Genomic DNA, 18,897 nt, shown 5'->3' with positions numbered 1-18,897 from the left:
GGCATAGAAGTAGTTTGATTGATTTTAGATCTGGGATCAATTAGAAAAGAGTCAGTTTACACATAGTATTTAGTTGCCCATTTGGTATTACACAGGTTGCTGTTCACCATTTGGTCATCTGCATTCACCCATTCTCTTCTGCCAGAAATTGATTTGATTGCTGAGTGGGACCACTGGTTAAATGAGCCTAGGTGGTATGTCAGGCTTGCAGTCTGCAAACTTGGCCAGGCTTCCAGTCACCTGCCACTTTAACCTTGCATCACACTCCCATTTTGACCCATTTTCATCCTTTTACACTTATCCAGCAAAGATCAATGCAAGCTTGAGCACATGACCTTACAGCTAGGTATGTCGGACTTAACACATAGTTCAAACCTTTCCAATAATGAGCACTGACAAGTTCAGTTTTCCTTTCAGATTTCCAGCATTTTCCTTTGATTTCAAATAAATCCTCTGTTTCTCCATATCTATGGGCTGCGAGAAGTGGTAGAGGCAAGTACAATTATGACATTTGAAAGATATTTGGACAGGTACATGGATACGAAAGCTTTAGAGGGATATTGGCCAAAACACAGGCAAATGGGACTAGCTCATTTAAACAACTTAGTCAGTGGACAAATCGGGCTGAGGCTCCCATTTCCGTGCCATATAGCTCTATGACTTTCCGTACTGATCATTCTTTACTTGTCCCACAACTTCCTTTGCACCTTCATCCATTTTTGCCAATTAATTCCACCCCATCACACATCTTCCATATTGTTCTCCCTTTCCCTTCTGCTTTCTCTGCACCTTAAAACATGATTATTCTTTCATAGGTCTGGGGAAATATCAGCAACTTTAAATGTCAACTGTGTTTTCCTTTCCAGAGGCTGACTGACCTACTGAACATGTCTAACATTTCCTTATGTTGAACCACCTTCATTTTACAAAATGAGAAATGATTTAGCTGTTGGAAATGTGAAATGAAAACAGAAAATGTTCAACAGGTCACCCGGCATCTGGTTTTATTTCAGATAATCAGCATCTGAAGCAGTTTGCTATATTAACATTTGCCCTGGAGATGTTCAATTGACTTTCTCTGCTAATTTAGAAGTCAGTTTACATCTGACTTGGAGGCAGCTTGTGATGTACATTTTGCTTCTTGACCATGTCCAATGGATTAATATAAAATGAAATTATGGGACAGCTGGGAAAATTTACCATACAATGAATCAGCCATTACAATTCCATAATTTTGGTTCTGTGATCAGCATTTAACATTATACAGGTGGATATGTAAAGTTACTTCAGACAGATCCTAACATACAACCTCAAAACTCTTGGTTGTTCTTTTCCTGCTGCCAGCTGGCATGAATCAATCTCACAATGACCAAGTTATTTTCACCACCAGAATGATTCATGCCATTGATTCAATTCTTCTCCTCCCCCACTCCCCCCACAACTTGTAATCTCCAGTTCACTTTAAGTCAGTTGTGGGATGTTGAAAAGTACAATTCCAGTTTTATTTGGACCAAATTGTTGCCAACATTTCTTCCCAATGCTGGTTTATCAACTTGTTGGAATCAAATGAAAATGTAAAGTGCAAAAATTCAGAGAAAAAGTGTATGGGAAACAACTTTGTATGGAAAGTCATATCTTAATGATCAAGCCAAGAATAATAAAAAGATGTCACAGAAATATTTATTTAACCAGATTGAGAGATCGAATGGGTATCAGAATTTTATTTTGCCACAGATATTGAAAATATGAAATGTACCATCTGTGATTGGCAGATACCAAGTTTGAGTGGGATTGAAAGGTTCAGTGGGATTGAAAGACAAGGATAGCAAGGTTCAGAAACCTTGGATGATGATCCAAGGTTCATCATCAAAAGATGAAAGGAAACATGTAAAATTTAGGAAGCTGAAATCAGACAGGGTTCTCAAGGAATGTAAAGGAAACAGGAGAGAAATATGGTAGCGTAGCGGTTAGCGCAACGCTCTTACAGCGCCAGCGATCGGGGTTCGATTCCCGTCGCTGTCTGTAAGGAGTTTGTACGTTCTCCCATCTCTGCGTGGGTTTCCTCCGGGTGCTCCGGTTTCCTCCCACATTCGAAAGACGTACGGGGAGGTTAATTTGGGGGTTTAAAAAATGGGCAGCGCAGACTCGTTGGGCCGAAGGGGCCTGTTACCATGCTGTAAATAAAAAATTTAAAAAGAATCAAGAGGGCTGAAAGGGGTCAGAGAAACGTCCTTGGTATGTAGGAGTAAGGTGAAGTCCTAAGGTACTTTATACATACATTAAAAATGAGAGGGTAGCTAGGGAAAGGGTAGGACCACTGAGGGACAAAAGGAAGTTATGCCTGGAGCCAGAGAAAGTGGGTATTTTGCATTATATTTACCAAGGACATGGAGGGATATTGAGATCATGCAGGGTATGCTGGTATTCTACTGTACATTGCTTTCAAGTAGTAAGTGGTGTTTTTTGAAGAATATTAAGGTGGATAAGTCCCAGAGGCTGATAGGATCTAGCCCAGGATATTGAGAGACAAGAGAAGATTGTTAGATCCTGAACAGAAATCTTTGTTGTCTCTTTAGCCAGAGGCAAGGTCCCAGAGGACTGGAGAATTGCCAATGTCATTCTTTTAAGGGCAGAAGGGACAAACCAGGAAATTACAAGCCAGTGAGCCTTACATCGATGATTGGAAAATTATTGGAGAAGATTCTTAAGGATAGGATCCACTCACATCTGGAAAAGCATAGACTTATAGGGATAGTCAGCATAGTATTGTTCAGGGGAAGTAATATCTTACAAAATTGATTGAGTTTGAGGTGACAACAAAGATTATTGATGAGGGTAGGGCAGTGGACATTGCCTACATAGACTTCAGTAAAACATTTGACAAGGTCCTCATGGCTTGGCTGATCAAGAAGATGAAGGCATCTGGGATCCACAGAGACTTGGGAAGTTGAATTCAAAATTGGCTTGGCCATAGAAGACAGAGGGTAGTAGTGGAGGAGTGTTATTCTCAATAGAGGTCTGGGACCATTGTTGTTTGTGATAATATACAACTGACGATGAAAATGCAAGTGGGCTGATTAGTTAGTTTCCAGACAACACAAAAATTGGTGAAGTTTTGGATAGTGAGGAGTATTGTCAAAGGACACAGCAGGATTTTGATCAGTTGGAAATATGGGTGGAGAAATGGCAGATTGAGTTTAATCTGGACAAATGTAAAATGTTGCACTTTGGGAGGTCAAACACAAGAGGAAAGTATAGTAAGTGGCAGGACCCTTGGGAGTATTGATGCACGGAGGAATCTTGCTGTGCAAGTCCATAGCTCCCTGAAAGTGGCAACACATGTGGATCGAGTGGTAAAGGCATACGGCCTACTTGCCTTCATTAGTTGGAGCATTGAGTTTAAAAGTTGAGAAGTTGTTTAATTTATTGTTATTACATAATCTTTACACTAACCTTTGATATTTTATAATGGAACTTAGCTCCTCTTTTCCTCACTGCATGAAATGCCTTTCATTTTGGGTTCCATTAAGCAAAAAAAACCTACAAAAATTCATCAACTGAACCCAACAATTTTTATTGATACTCAATCCTGGACTTAAAGGCAGTTGGAATTGTTAATCAGTCAAGAACTTCCTCTTATAAAAAGAGTACATTTCTGCACACGATCCTTTAATTCATTCAGGACGTTGGCATCACTGGCAGGGCCAGAATGTGTTGCTCCTCGTTTATTCACCTTAAGAAAGTGACCTCTGACTAGTGAAGCAAACAAAAGAATTGCATCCCTCATTTGCACAATGGAGCCAAACTCAGTTACGTAGCAAGCCATAATTGCAATTCCACCATTTCCCACCCAAACTATGGTAGTGGAGTTATTCATGAGCTCCATGAAATGAAGATGGAGGACTGATGAATTTGATTATAGTTCACTCTCAAACAGTCCTTGTTAATTCAGGAAAACAAATTAGATCTGAATTCACCACTCTTCAAAATCTGGTGAAGTGGCCACTTGCAGAACAATCCTGATGCAAATTATGCAGGAGTACATCCTATTGGTTGATACAAAGATTCAAACATTCAGTGGAATTTCACAGTAAATTCATACATTTGTGTGCTCCTCAATAACATTTCCATTTTGAAAATTAATATTCAACAGGAAATAATGTATTAAAAAATCTACCACAAGTTAAAGAAAGATCTGAAGTTAAAATTTTATAGATGTCATTGGTAGTAAGTTTCTGAATCTTGTACAACACAACCTTAGAAGCAATTTGTTTCAAATCTGCAGGATATGATGTGTAAATTGAGAAATCTATGCTTAAATGAATTCTTCAGATTTAAAATTTGCACCAGATTAATCAGGGTGGACTTTATACTAAAAAGATGCAAATAAAAAAGGAAATCAAATGAGAACAGCTCTTCAAAAGATACCCTTCAATATCTCATTCACCCAGAAATGCAGTGTTTCCAGAATTGTATGAAACATGCTCAGTTCATTTATTTTGTTTTAAAGATAGAGTTTTAAGGTCCCAAGTTTGTAAATGAAGGAAAACTATGCCATGACTCAGTTAAATTACAACCAAGCCTCCTGCTGAACTTCATTTCAATTTTTAAGCTAAACCTTTCCTGAAGGATGCAGATCACCTAACTTTCACTACCTTCATCATTAATAAAAAACGCAACAGTCTACTTATTGTCCTTTAGTAAAATTTAAAATGAATGTTTGTTATTTCAAGTATGGTTGGGATCAGTTTCATCTAAATATTCATAAAATTTAAATATACTGGGATTTTTAAAGGCTACTTGTCAATGACATACATTGAGATAAGTTTCTGAAAAGGACTCTTATCCATAGATGCATTCAAACACCAAAGACTCTTCTTGCCCACCCCCGCCCAATATTTTGGATTGTTTTATGATTAGTAAGGAATTCATAAAACTCATTTATTATAAGACTGAGCTCTATTGGAATATAGTCAGGCATAATGATTTGGTTCAGGGATATCATTGAAAGATTATGTTTTGGATTAGAGTGTTTAATAAATGAAGCAGAAGTATTTCTTATCTGCACACTGTTCTTGGGTTATGCAAAATACATTTGTTGTGTAAAATATTGTTCATTGTCTATCAATGTTTCTTCTCAAAACAACTTAAGTTGGTGGTAAACTAATACACCTCATTCATAATAAAATATTAATTCTGGCAGTCCTTTTGTGAAAAGATACAGAAGTCACTGTTTAGAAATGGAACATTATTGGACTTAAAAACTAAAGAGTGGAATATTGTTTCTCAGTCAGAAATTTTGGGCTGGTTTATGCCAAACCCAGCCCACTGCCCAGAGTCTCCAGGTGATTCACTTCCCTTGGCCAGATGTGGTTGGGGGTGGGGGCTTTACTTGATGACCTTCCACAAGTGAGTGAATGAGTATCAGGGAGTGAGTGGGAGCCCAGCAGAGTACTGATGAGGTTCTGCCAGTGAAACACCCAGGCAGCTATCAAGCAAAGGCAGGGATGGGTGTGGAGCCCTTAGCAAAACTAGATTTAAAAAAAAGTACCTCTGATATTCAGAGTCAAAATTTAACTTAATGGCAATGCAAATAATTCAAAAATAGTTACAGAAAGGAAAACCAATCACATTCATAAAAATACTAGTGTTAAATAGGAACATTACAGTCACCATCCCCATTTTCCATGCCGAGAACTTGAATGGAAACAAATGGGTATCTGAACCCACTGCAGCTTCAACCCCCACAGGGAATAAGCAACCGAATGGAATGGTAGATGTCATTCATTAAGACCAGGACTTACAGCAACCAGACAAAGTCTGAGACAAGGATTGGAAAGGCTGAACACCAGAAATGCCTGTTTAATTTCAACTTGGCTTTTAGTGGAAACCTTGAAGTACTGTGAGGCAGATGAATTACATCAGGTGAAAATATTAAATGCATTTATAACAGTATCACAAGCTGATAGTGTGGTTAATGTTTTGGATTTTACTCCATTAGTAAAAAGAGTTATTGATTAAGCTAATGAACTTAAAGTCAGGCTGCATAAATACTCTTTGTTATAAACTTTGCCATTTTGATTCTGATGCAGTATACTTCAAAAAATCTTGTTTATGATAGGCAAGAAGAAAATTCCCTGAAGTATTCAAACGTTTATTTGATGACATTTCAATTTGAACAGGTGGTTCCCGAGAACTGTTAAACTTGTTAAAAATACATTTGATCTGATCAAAAACATTAATGTGCTTTTCATTAATTGATTAGAGTTATGGGAGAAAGCATTTTCTGTACCTGTAAGCTATTGCAGAAACAAATTGTACTTAAACATATTTGGACTCAAGACTCCTTAATTTAATAGAGATCACAAACATTTGAAAAGTCAATACAGAAAACATTAAAATACAAAATGCAATAGGACACATTTTTTCTATGTTCATTTGATAAGGTTTAAATCATTCTTGTGGAGAAAAGGAGCGGCCAAATTAGAATGGTTTATATTAACACATTTCATGCATTATTTAATCACTTTGCAGATTACTCTGCATGCATACTGACTATAATCAAATCTATCACAAATTACTAGTTTGCTTCCACATAGGTACAAGCTTGTTTTAATGCTGTGAAAAGCCAGTAGGTTTACAATTCTCATGTATTCACAGAAGTCCAGAACTTCTTACAGCTCTTCCCCAGAGATTCTCCAGCTGTGCTCCAACACTGGATCCCTCGATTCCTGTGGTGGAGTGCAAACATTCTGCAATTAGCTGCAGGTATTCTGGGGAATCTGCTTATTGAGGCAAAAAAAAAGGACTGGCGAGGGAAATTAGAGCAGGTTATTTACATTAGTTTTCTTTCATTTTTGTAAAGTTTGCTGAAATGTTCGATTGTTTAAGTTTTATTTGAAAAGACTTAAGCAGCTTAGCTGGCCATTGATATGCCTGTTCTTCATCAAGAGACAAACTTGGTGTGGGTTCCACATCTGAACATTTATTAAAACAGACTGGCTGCAACAGACAGGCTGGCTTGCTTTCCCACTATTTCACAGCCACTTCCTGTTCCCCCATGTGACCCCTGCATTGCCTACTGGGAACTGTAGTTCTTTATTATAACTACATAACAACACATAATAACACCACCAAAGTCTTGTCTGTTGTTTTGTGGGTGGGGCTTGTGGTACATCCTGCTGACAGCATTGCGTTGCACTGGGTCTTGCCATTTTGGATTAGTCCAGGCATCAAGTTGAAACTGGCAGTTCTGCAAGTTTGGGTACTGGGGCAGCAAGACAGGTGACTTTAAGTCATGGCCCAATAAATCATCCAATATATGCTTAAAAACCTCAGTGCACTTTTGTAGAATCCAAAAAAGTTTATGTACTTTTTTCACTTCAGAACATTGGTTATGAAGTACCAATGAAGCTCGGCTGCCACCAGTTTTTTTTTTAAAATCTGAATGCCTCAGCCCAAATTTCTTCTGTCTTCTAACTTCTGTCTAGGCCTCACTTTTTTGTTTAAGAAAAGTAAAACTGGAAAGGTTCTGCTACATCCATTCTTAACTTATTGAAATCTGAAAAGCATATTTTGCTAAGCAGAAAACAAAGTCCAGATTTCACAGTCAGTGGTGAATGAAGTGTGCCTACCATTCATCACAAATATTTGTCCATCAAAACTCTATGGGTCTTGAAATGCAACTTGTGACATTTCAAAATTCATTTGGAAGTATGGCTCTCTGCAGAGAATCTGAGGTCTGAGAAGGCAATTGTATCTCCTTAAACAGTTTGGAGCATTTTTCAGTAAGCAGTATGGAACTGGAACAAGGAAGTACAAGTTAGAATATTTAACCCAATGTCAAATCATGTACAGGAGCAAAAATGGAAGAGAATGATGGGATTGAGATATCAAAGAAAAATTGTAAGTACTTCCTCAATTTACAAAAGTGTTAGCACAAATTCTGAAGGAATTAAACTGCAATACAAATTTGTTAATTTTCTAATTCCATACATTTATCTGGCAGTAATTAAAGCACCATCTTATTAAATACTGTATACACTAAATTGGAATGCAGTGGGTGGACATTATCTTTGTCTCATGACTTCAAATCATCAGATTAGGTAATCTTTCCCTCCTGTCGTGTTACTTTGTCAGAAGTTTGTGGTTCAAGTCTCACTCAAAGTCTGAAGCTCAAAACTAAATGTAGTACTCAAGAATTGCTGTGGAATCAGAGGTACTACCTTTTGGATGCAATGTTAAATTGAAGCCCCTGTTTAAGATTTGATGATGTGATTTTGAAGGAGGGCAGAGGAGTTATCTTCACGAAAATGTTTATTCCTTGATCAGGATTAGTGAAAGCAAATTGTGTTCATTAATCATGATGAAGTTCATGCAAGCTTGTTCCACACAAATTGGCTGCCAGGTTTCCTCATTACAACTGATGACAATGTAACAAGTGTCCCATTGTTCCAAAAGGCTTTGGGACATGTTGATATCTGAGGTCTATAAATTCAGGCTTCTTTCCTGCAACACACCCCTCCCCCACCCAAACCACTCGTTAGGAATTGGCTGTTCATAATGGTCAACACTGTTAAATCTCCAGAAGCAGTCAGAAGTCACCAAATCACAAATGGAGCCAAAGCAAGAGATCAGGTACAGCAACAATTTCAATTGTGACATGAATAAAAGGACAAGTAGAGATAGCTGAGCATTCTTTGACATTTGTCAGAAGATGATGGACTTGATTGTGTTGGTGCAGATCCTCCACCTCCTAGAAGTGGCATCCACAATTTGCCTATGCTTACCAAGGCTGGTTGTGCATGCCCCCCACCTACCCATGTCCACACCTGCTAGAGTCAATCTTTAAAATGTGCCACTTATAACTGGTCATCTATCATCCTCTACCATGGATGAGATGCATCATGTATTCATCCAAGTCCAAGGTCAGAAAATTGACAGCAAACCTCAAAGTAGCAGGGCAAGAGGACACATTCAAAAGTGTTAGACCAAAGTTAGGCCAGGTGATAGCACAGGGTATTCAATAACCAGCTTAGGTTGCTGGTTTAGTTTGAAGGTAATCAATAAAAGCTACAGGTTACCACTTGAGTTAGAGAACAGGAAGCTGTTCTAATTTAACAAAAACAGGCCCATAGAGTGGAGTTCCCCTTTGTCGGTGCACTATACAGGTGTTGCCTGTGGTACAGGTGCCCATGAAGGGACCCTGCAGGAAAACAAAACTGAGGAAATGGTGAAAATCCAGGAAGAAAAATCTACCCCAATCAGGATGCCTGTTACATCTTTGATATGCTCTCTCCATGACAGCTACAGTGCCATAGATTGCAGAGGAAAAAGGGTGAAGGAGTCAAAAGACAAGACATCTTTATTAGTCACATGTACATTGAAACACAGTGAAATGCATCTTTTGTGTAGAGTGTTATGGGGGCAACCCATAAGTGCCACCATGCTTCCAGTGCCAACATAGTATGCCCACCGCTTCCTAACCTGTATGTCTTTGGAATACGAGAGGAAACTCGAGCACCAGGAGGAAACCCCACACAGACATGGGGAGAACATACAAACTCCTCACAGACAGTGGCCAGAATTGAACCCAGGTTGCTGGCACTGTAAAGCATTACACTAACCATGCCTGCCCCACCATATGCATCAGCAACCCTGAACCCTTGACCTCCAATGCCAAATGTGCCACAAGAAGTTTACTTTGTTCACTGGTACTAAATAGCTTGACTTGACCATGTTTCCTCTTTTCCTGTGCTTCTGTTCTCATCCCCTTCTTCCCAGCAAAGATGGGGTTCCCCTTATCCCAACCTTCCACCTTATTTCCCTCCACATTCCATTAAACATTCCCTGATTTCTGCCACCTTCAATGAAATTCCACTTTCCCCTCCCAATCAGCAGTCCAAAAGGACCATTCTCTTTGTAACTCAAAATACAGAAAGCTTCCAATCATGTCATATGGGCAACCTCAAGCTTCCAGTCACTTTTAATTTTGATCTGGCTCCCTCTGGAAAAGAGGAAAAGCTTTTCAACTTCAACCTTTGGGAATTTATACAAATTACAGGTAGCTTTAAATTATTTCTCCTGGATATTTCAGTTTTAATTGTTCCTTTATCAAAGAAAGGAGAGAAAAAAAAAGAATCAGCCCCAAAGCTCTGCAATTGATCACTCTGTAGTTAAATGCCAGTAAATGGACCACTTACTGGTAAGGATAAGCAGGATCCTTTCTCCTACAATTTGTGGAAATTAGTATTTCCACAGCATGTCAGTATAGCATCCAGTAGGATACTCCTGAAGTGGCTGAGTGTGGGGGCATTAGATCATTTTTGGATGCCTTGTCTGCTGCATCCGAGCAGAGGTACAATTGTTCCCTAGATTCATGCCACCAGAAACCTCAAGATAACACAAATGAAAGGAATCCTGTTTTCTGGGCTTTGTAAAGCAGCTGGGCCCATCACACCTTGAAGTCCATTCTAAATAGGAGGCTCTTCATTACCTGTTTAAAGTGAATTTTAAAATGGATCCATGACCAATCGTCACCATTATACTCATTTTCCCAGGATCCTATTTTAATCTGTGGAGGGAAAAAAGGCAAAGTCAATCCAAAGAGATAAAGTATTCATATTTGAATTATTTTTAAAAGTGAACTTCTGACAAAGGGTCTTTGACCTGGAACACGAGTTGTTTCACTTCCCACGAATGCTGCCACACCAACTGAGTATTTCCAGGATCTTTTTAGGAAAAGAAAAAGTCATACTGCACAGACACAGGCCATTCAGCTCACCACTCCAACACTGGCCAATGGGCACCCAGCTGTATTAATCAGATATTTCAGCACTTGGCCCATATTCTTCTGTACACAAGTGAGTTAAGAGCTCATCTACACAACTCAAATGCTGTTAGTGAATCTGCTTCCCCTACTCTCTGGCAGTGCTTTCCAAGTACCCACCACTCTTTGGATGACAATGTCCTCTCGAAATCTTTCCCTTTATCCTAAATCTGTTCTCTAGTTTTAGTTACCTCTGATAAAGGAAAGATTCCTGCAGTCTACCCAATCTGTACCCCTCAATCATGTCCCCCTTAACCTCCTCTCAATGTTCATCTTTAACTGAAAAGCTCCATCCCAGGCAACATCTGGGTAATCACCTCTGCATCCTCTCCAGCACCATCACATTGTGGTGACCAGAACTGCATACACTACTCCACCCAAGGCCTGACCAGTGTCTTATAGAGTTGGAGCGTAAACTTCCTACTGTTGTATTCAGCATGACTAATGAAGGCTAGTATCCTATATGCCTTCTTAGCCACATTATTTACCTGCACAGCCACCTTCAAAGATCTTTGATCTTGCACATCAAGGTCTCTCTGTTCCTCAAAACTTCCAAGGACCTCACCATTCATGGTGAACACCCTTGCCTCATTAGTACTCCCAAAATGCATTCTCACTTTTCTAGACTCCATCTGCCATTTCACCACCATATTGATATCACACTGTAGCTCGACTATTGTCCATACTCAATAACTCCACCAATTTTGTATTGTTACAATTCAGTTAATTTATTCTCACCTGACACTACTGACTTTTAGCAACAGAGAGCTAAAACTCTCAAATTACTGACTTACACCCATGCAGTTACTCAGTAACTTGAGATATCAAATTAACCCAATTCAGAAACAAAGTAAAATTTTGTTGTAAGAGTGCACTCTAGACTTATTCCATTGAGAAATACTTCATAGTTTCCTTGAAACACTGCTCACTATGTCAAGCTGTAAACCAGTATATTGTTCAGAAATATTTCCTCCACAACCTAAACATTCAGAATTTCAAATTCACTCTGTTCCAGCCTGGTTTTCCCAGTTATTTCTGTGGAGAAAAGTTTGCACTAAGAACTGGTGGAGTAGAGATAAGATATCCAGCTTTTTCATATTCCAGCAAACAATATATATCCAAAGGATTTGCTTCATCACATTCCTCAGCTGTGAGGATCAAGGTGACTGGTTTGTTGCTTTTTGGAAAGAACAGATTTAACAAAATTGGATGCTATGAAGTTACATAGTCATTATCAAATTTTTAGTTATTCCCCTTGTTCAAGATTTTTGAATCAGCAAAGTTATTTTTGGAATTAAATTTGGCTATTACAAGTGGATCCCATAGTATTGCCTGGAAAATTGAATTAAGAGGAATCGAGCATGCAATAAAACTGGAGAATATCAGCAGTCTGCAAATCTCAAACCACAAAGCTCTCTGAACCTTTGGCATTGTCAAGTTGAACAGTGTTTCAGACAGGAGAATCTGTTAAACTGTCTGAGTAAGAGATAGACAGTCACCACAAATAATCTCCAGCCTGGACTGTAGCCTCATTAAAACCCTAGTGTAAAGTTTTAGACAGTGCCTCCATAGTTACAACATGCCAGGGAAGCCTTTGATCACTGTCAATTGTAAAAGAAAGGATCTGGCATTCATGACTACTCTTAAGAGCTTTTAAAAAAAGCTCCTGCAAGCAGAAAAATCCATGTGCTTTTTAAAAAAGATACACATATTAAAGTGCTTATTATTCTGCAATGCACCTATTTATCCATTGTCTTGGTGATTATTTTGCCTTAAATCTATAATCATAGAAGTTAAAAAATTGCAGTGCACAAAGAGCTGGTCCAGAGCACATAAGCTGACTCCTCAAATGGCACCATCCACTGTTATTTACTTGTCCCCTACAATCATCCCTTTGTACTCTTCCCCAGCAACTTCACATCCACTTTTCTTTAAAATGATGCCATCTCTGCTTCAACAGATGCTGCAAAGCATGTTCCAATCAGTCTGGGTGAATAAAAACACCTTGCATGCTCCCTGGTAATGCATCACATTTTTCTTTTTGGATTATTGATTTCAACAAGGTATTTGTAGTGTTTGTTTAGAAGCATAGATAGTTTGCATATTCTTTCCTATTACTCATTTCTCTATCCAAAAATATAGTTTATGTTTACCAAATGCATCAGCACTACTCTCAGTTTAATATGTGCTTCTGAAAATCCCCAACTGAAGTACAAGTAAAGATGTTTAAAGCATTCCAAAAAGTCCTACTATGAACTGTAGGCAGGTAAACAACATCTTATTTGTTTTAAGGAATAAGGCTGTAAGGCATAGAAAACATTGTGAAAACACTGCTGCAGGCTCCCTTGATCATGAACGCAATGATTTGGGTATAGTTGCTTTTTGTTTATTAAAAAAAAATGCACAGAAGAGGTATAGAATGCTTGCTTTCCAAGTGAGTACTTATTATACAGCTTTGAAATATTAATCAGAGTAAATCACTTCACCTGCATTAACTACATTGAAGTACATCAAAGGATCAGACAACTACTTAAAGAACTCCCATTCTAACCATAGCCTTATTCAGAGACAATAATCTCTGTTCAGTGTGATTAATCTTTGTCACTTGTTTCCTTCAGGAAACAAAATAGTATTTTGAGAATGTTGCCTGAAAGCTGCAATTTCCTTATATCACCAGTCAATGTCAAACAAATTTCACAAAAATTGTTTTTCCCCCCCCCATCAGTTTTCTGGTGGGATATTCAAGAAACCATGCTGCCACAAATATTTTTTAATTTCCTCTCCCATTCTGGGAGCCTCTCATCTTGTGTAGAAAGGAAGTGAGAGAAATACTAATATGGGAGGGGACTTTCTCATAAATCACTCTGAAGATCTCATAAGATCTTTTTTGCCTGCTGGTACTGATACCTCACTCTGCAGATTTTTCAATAAAAAGCACTACTGATCAGAGACACAAGGAGGTCATTGGGAAGTACAAGCAGTGGGACAGGGATCCAGTGGCTCATTTCCCCCAACTATAAATTTTATCTATTGCCATTTAAAATGGACATTATGTGCCAAATGACCACCTCCTGTTCCATAACAATTCCACAGAGATTACCCCAATTGTTCACTTGCAGATAGATGAATATGGCTGCAGTCACATATCAGAGCAGTATATCTCTTCATAAAAGATTTTGTACTTACAAAAAAAAACAAAAATTGCTCTGCTTCCATCTCGCACAGAAAGTTCAATTCCTCATTCACTATTTTCATCAAAGGCCACAGCTGAATTAACTGAGATGATCCAACAAATCACTTATAACTTCAGGCAAAAAAACCCAGGAATAAGGCATACAACAAAAGAATAAACATTAGGTTACTGAGAATTTCTGTAAGAATTTATTCTGCTGATGTAACCACAACAATCTGTGGGGCCATCCAATGAAAATGGGGGTTTAATTAAACTTTGACACCTGTTGCAATTTTAATTAGTAGGTAGTTAAGCACCTGAAGTTGCATTGGGGTCAAAGCTGGCTGATTGCTCGGTAAACTGCAGCAGTTTGGGGTATTAGTGAGCAATAAAAACAGTTCGATGACCAAAACACTTTCTGCAAAGGCTTAGGGATTTGAAGTATACAATCATGGAGCCTGGTAGACAGTTCTGTCTGAAAGCATCTGTGGTCCAATCTGTCAGGTGGGGCCCAGTCTAGTGACATCTGCCATCTCCAACATCCCTCAGTAAATGGCTGCAACAACCCAACACATTCCTTGCTTGAAGGAATAATCCAGGTGCAGCAGGTTAGGGATTAGCTATCTGAAACAAAGCATCCAGAGTCATTTCCATATCAACTTAAAAGTATCACCATCCATGAACACCTGACTTAAATATTATACTGAAAATGTATTTGTTATTGATGGCAAAAAACAAGAATCATGCACAGGATGAACAATTATCTTCCTTGTAGGACAAAGTGAGGTATAGGTTGCTTGTAATGTAATTGTGAGACTGGAAGATGTGAGGAAGGAACAGTTGGTGAACTGGTGCTCTTTGCTGTATTGCTGGTTTTACTGCAAATTGTTGCAGCCAGGTAGCATGGTGCTAATTAAAATGTTACAGTCACAATCACCCTCAGCTGGGTACTGCCTCTGGGTATCGATGAATTTTTAGTATTAATTTTGAACATGGGCCTTGTTACAAAAGGAAATTTTATCCAATTCCACTCTTCCAATATATGGCGTTAAATGACAACTTCTGGGAAGCAAGAATTTACAAACAAAATTCAATGTGGTGATCATGTACAATCTGAGTTGAACAATTATCATTTAAACTATATTGAGGATGGCACGTGTAAATGATTTCTAGCTGCACCCTGGGCCAGTCAGTGCCCCACGTCATGCTGGGAAAGCTATTAGTTGTGCTGTATTGTATTAATCTTTTAGGTTAACAACATTGATTAGAGGCAAGAGTGATGAAGTCATCTCCTCAATGCATTTGTGGTTAGTCAAGTGCTGACATTGCTAATGTTAACAATGCTCAACTGGATTGTTACATAAAAAAGTGAAATGCATTGTGCCTTTGATGGCCATTATCAGAAACATATTGATATTATATGTGGTGTGGAAATTCTTGTAAAAATACAGCCCTGTCACACATACCCTATACCTAAAAAAATTCAACTTTTTAAGATAACCATTTGATGAAGACCATAGCTTTATATCTGAAATTATATTCCTCAGGTACACAACTCATCTCTGGAAAGAAACCAAAGCACAATCCTGTTCAAATTCAGCACTATCTTTTTTATTTTCTGTGATTTTTCTATCTGTCTGGATTAAATCTTTGAAGAACTGTCACAATACATAACTCATCTTTTATTGTGTCGACTAATATATGGGTTTGACCCTTCATTTGGAGACTGTGCTTTATTCCACTTGTTGAACTTCAGTTCATTTAGAGGATGCATTGCTATGGACCAGAAAGTTTTCTGAAAAAATTTTGCATGAACACTCTGGAATGGTCATATAAGCCACCTCCATGCTTGCAGAGGTGTTATGGTTGGCCAAGTTCTGAACTTTTGACAGATTATCTTGGGGAATATCCTCTAACACTAGACGTCAAATATTATAAAATCAACATCTATCAGACCTGGTACAGAAGATAGGCATGTGGCCCATCAAAACCATGCTGGCTGTTTGTAGAACACCATTAGTCCTCATCCCCTGCTGTTTGCCTGTGGCCCCTCCCAATTATTTTCCCTCAACTGCCCATCTATGGTGTATTGAGAAATGAGGAAAAACATACACTGTTGTAGATCAGGTGAGTACCAGACCAAATAAAATACTGGGAGATAAGGCTCTGAATATTAACTACACCATGTGTGACTATTTCATAATGCAATGACTTCATTATGTTACACACTCACACGGTTTATTTACATATTACTTACGAATATAAAACATTGCTTTCCCTCTTTGAAAGAAAGTTTCCCCATTTGTAGAATGATTATAATCTGTTTTCTTAGCTTTCTCAGATGCTTGGACCTTCTTAACAGTTTTTGGGTGTGTGCTGTAGTTATTTCCTGAAGAATGTGAGGTGCCACGACTCAACGTACTGTTGATGTGTGTTTCATCTTCGGTGGTTGCCTCTGAATTCATCTCTGGTATAAATCTGTCTTAACATATTTCTTCAATATGTTCTTTGACGCCTCTTGTTGCAATCATCAGGTAATGTGGACTCTTCTGATCTGTTGTCCAATTTCCAAAAGATATTGTTCAGTATTACAGGCTTGTACTGCCTCACCAACATCCCACTTCTGCGTAATGAACATTGCAACAAACAAGATGCTGGAGGAACTCAAGAGGTCAGGCAGCATCTGTGGAGGGAGATGGACAGTTGCTGTTTTGGGTCAAGACCCTTCATCCATCCAGATGAACAGTCTCAACCCGAAATGTTGACTGTCCATCTCACTCCACAGATTCTGCCTGACCTGCTGAGTTCCTCCAGCATCTTGTTTGTTACTCCAGATTCCAGCATCTGCAATCTCTTGTGTCTCTATTGAACTTGTTGGGTGGATTTAGTTTTCTCTCTTCCTCATCTTGCTGAATCAGCTTCACTCTGCCTCTTCTCAGTGAGTTGTGAATCACGATGCAGCTTTGCTTCAACTGCTGCCTCTCTCTCCCTCCTCCAAACTGGCACATCGTAACCGCAAATGCACTCAGTTTCCAGAATGCATCAGGCAGACTGCTGCTACCTGGGTGCTCAGTACAAGTTTATAGCCTCACTGTGATATCCCAGTTGTGTTATTTTTCCCAACACAATTTGGAGGTGCTGGTACTTTTATCGTCTATTGACGTTTGAGGTTCCAGATCCCCAGAGTTTCTCCAGACCCTGCCACTTTTCTGTTCCAACCATCCTCATTGCCATCTGTGGTATACTGAGGTAGACCTAGTGAGTATTGTACTAAATAAACTCTCGTAGACATTGAGACCTTCAGAACATGTACTAATTAATTTATTGAAAATTAACAACAATGTCACATTTTTCCTTATTTCCTTATAACATAGGAGGCCATTCAGTCTATCAAGTTTATGCTGGCTCTCAGACTAACCTCATCAATCCTATTCCCCCATTTATTTCCCTGTAGATGAACTCTTATGCATTAACTAACCCGCCCCTACCCCCAATTCTCCCGCCACGCATTTACACTAGAAGTAATTTACACGAGCCAATGAAGCTTCCAACCAGCACATCTTTGGGATGTGGGGGCCAAAATGAAACACCTAGGGGAAACCCACACAGTTACAGGGAGAAGGTGAAACATCCATGGTCAGCACCAGAGGTCAGGGGTTGCTGCAGCTGTGTGACACATCTGAATACATCAAAATGATGTCATTGTGTTGTTAAAAAACAAACTGCTGGAGGAACTCAGCAGGTTGAGCAGCATCTGTGGAGGAAAGGAATTGTCGAGTGTTTCAGGTCGAGACCCTGCATCAGACCTTGCAAATTCTGTTTTTTGCTCCAGATTCCAGCATCTGCAATCTCATGTATCACCGTGCTCCATGGCTCATTTGCATATTTACATACAAATGTAAGCTCTGAATTTTTCTATCACTCTTACAGTCAGTGAACTGAAGATCATAGCTGTTCTCATTAATGATCATAGTGGAGTATATAATTATAACATGGTAAGATGATTTATTTCCTCTGAACACTAAGGTAGACCAGCTCTGATTCATCTCTGCCTGGAATAATTAAGGACGCTTAAGGCACCAATGATTGAGAAAATCGAATTTTAGCAGTTTCAAGTAAAGCATTACTGTAACCAGAGAGATGGCTGCAGGTATTCTGTATGAATGGAAATCAAACTAAAGACATCTGGTCATCATCTGTCTCTCTTCTTCACAAAAAAACCTTCAAAGCAGATGCTATAAAAATGCTACAACTATAAAGAGTTTGAATTAGCCGGATACATTTTTGGAGATAAATTAGCTAGATACACTTTTGACCATAAAGAAGTGATATCATTACTGCTATTTCTACTAATTGACAGGATGAATAGGGTTATGAAAATTACAATACCAAAAGCTGGGATGTGTACTTAATAAAAACTATCAATTCTTCATCTGACCCAAATTAATATGATTGAATAAACATCTTTCTGACAGTGCCATGCCAATTTAATGTCAGGAACAGTGAATTGGGATGACATTTTTGAAGGGAAATGTACTATACAGATGTGGTCGTTGTTCAGGGACCTCTTGCAGGATGTTAGGGATAAATTTGTCCCAGTGAGGCAGAGAACGAATGGCAGGGTGAAGGAACCATGGGTGACAAGAGAGGTGGAACATCTAGTTAGGAGGAAGAAGGCAGCATACATAAGGTGTAGGCAGCAAGGATCAGATAGGGCTCGTGAGGAATATAGGCTAGCAAGGAAGGAACTTAAGAAGGGGCTGAGGGGAGCAAGAAGAGGACATGAAAAGGCCTTGGCGAGCAGGGTTAAGGAAAATCCCAAGGCATTTTTCACTTATGTGAAAAGCAGAAGGATGACGGGAGTAAAGGTAGGACCAATTAGGGATAAAGGAGGGAA

At 38.9% G+C, this 18,897-nt stretch overlaps 1 long non-coding RNA gene across 1 annotated transcript; it reads right to left on the bottom strand.

The window, feature by feature from the left end:
• Nucleotides 1–5,892: 5,892 nt before the first annotated feature.
• Nucleotides 5,893–14,152, bottom strand: LOC127579996 (uncharacterized). The gene is made up of 3 exons (XR_007957760.1): nucleotides 14,015–14,152; nucleotides 10,496–10,573; nucleotides 5,893–6,731 (listed from the first exon to the last, which is right to left on the bottom strand). It is a non-coding gene; the product is annotated as an uncharacterized LOC127579996 (long non-coding RNA).
• Between the last annotated feature and the right edge of the window lie 4,745 nt (nucleotides 14,153–18,897).

This window comes from Pristis pectinata, chromosome 18, assembly GCF_009764475.1.
Source record: "Pristis pectinata isolate sPriPec2 chromosome 18, sPriPec2.1.pri, whole genome shotgun sequence".
NCBI lineage: Eukaryota > Metazoa > Chordata > Chondrichthyes > Rhinopristiformes > Pristidae > Pristis > Pristis pectinata.
Note: the sequence above shows the minus strand (reverse complement) of the source record. Positions and strands in the feature narration are given on the sequence as shown.